Genomic DNA, 1,890 nt, shown 5'->3' with positions numbered 1-1,890 from the left:
TTCTTATAGATGCATTTTTGGAGACACTGCATAAAGGTGTTCAGTTGGAGGGTATTACTATGGTTTTAAAATATGTTTTAAACTACTAATGTTTTTAAAGAATCAATATGCATTACTCTGTTTTGTTAGAACACACTAGACATCCTATTCTGATCTCCTGAACTTGGTCCTCTGAACTGAAATTTTCATGTCTTTTACTCAAAGAAATATTAGTGAAACCACAGCTCATTTTGAAAACCTGTAGACGTCTGAATCGATAAGGAAATTTTTATGCTTGCCTATTATCTGCATGTCCTTCAGCATCACTTGGTAGTTCTGTATTACTAAGCTTCCCAATGCTCACTCTTTTACTCACCATTTCAGGTTAAAGAATTGAACCAGTGCAGCTATCAACATCAGTAAAGGAGTTCCACCGACGTTGCTTGCGGAGTACAGTGCATGTGATTGGGGGCATGTAGGTTGTATTATGTTTTTATATCTGAGTCTCAACCCTGTTTTATTTCTGGATAATGTTAAATTTTACTTTTAATATAAAAATTGTTTTACGATTTTACGTGCTTTAATAGAAATTTTAATTTTTTCTAAGATTTTTAATGTGAGTCGCTCTGGTGGCACTCATATGAAACCTCAGATCGGATCGGGTCACCTGCATCGGTCTGTGATTGTTACAATGTTTGACAAGTGTCAGCATATATTTCTATAAACCAATGTTGCTTTTCGTAGACACCAAAGCTGCTCAAAGATAGTATGAAAAATCAACAACTTTCATCTCTAAAAATTATAGAAATCACATACATAAAGACAACTTCATTTCTAAAATTATCCCATATGTACAGCAGAACATAAAACAAAGTTCAAATATAAAACATAGAAAGAAACATTTAATCAAAAAACTTATGTTCAATAACCAAATATCATCCAAAATGAAAGAACATCCAACTAAATAATTGTCACTTCCTTATCTCAACAAAGGGACGAAAAATAAATTCAAACTCCACATGATCGTCGCTACTACACAGCGTTGCTTCCCAACTATTGCTGCACTCCCCAAAGACAGAATTAAGCTGCCATGGAGCAGAAAATAAAAGATGCTAGGGAAATTAATGGAGAAGAAAATAGGTTCTCAAAAGAGTGAAAGCTAGCCCTTTTTATAAGCCCAAAAGGTCAAAGCATCCTCCAATAGGAAAAATAAGATTTTTCCTTTATTTTCCATCCATTTTACAAGTGGAATAGACAGCGGCCCGATTCCAAAAAATTCTATAACTTCCTGCTGAGTCACCAGTTGCTGCAGATTCTACTAAGCAATCTAGTACAACATTGTCCCACAACAACATCTACAACATTAACAATGTCACAGCACAAGCGTACCAAATCACAACAAAATATCATAAAATAGTTAAAAATATATAAATTCACTCCCAATGCACAAATGATGCAAAATATGATAAAATAAACCCTAAATGATCCAAATAATGCTAAAATTCAAGCTCCACCTAAATAAAAAATGTCTTAAATAATAACTCTTTCAGAGAGTTATCGGTTTGTATTGCTCTCGGGAATATTGGGATTTTTCCAATGACCAACCCTGTTACAATGTTTCTTTTGAGTACAAAATTACAGTTTTGCTGCTGATTATTATTTTTTTTTCGTTTTTTGTCTTGTATGGCTAATTTGGTGTTGATTTGGTGCTGCCATGGGGGAGGGACCACCATCGGGGCTGTCGTGGCTTGTTGGCGTGTAAAAGGGGGGCTGGGTGTGCTGCTGTGGCTTCAGGTGGAGCCGCTGGGACCACATTTTGGTGGCTGCTAACATGGAATCTGGCTGGGGTGGCGGCAGTTGAACGTTAGGCTTAGGGTTTGCTGTCTCACAAATGTTGTTGGGCTTCAGTTT

Source organism: Hibiscus syriacus, unplaced genomic scaffold, assembly GCF_006381635.1.
Source record: "Hibiscus syriacus cultivar Baekdansim isolate YM2019G1 unplaced genomic scaffold, ASM638163v2 tig00110987_pilon, whole genome shotgun sequence".
NCBI lineage: Eukaryota > Viridiplantae > Streptophyta > Magnoliopsida > Malvales > Malvaceae > Hibiscus > Hibiscus syriacus.
This window is presented reverse-complemented; position numbering follows the sequence as displayed.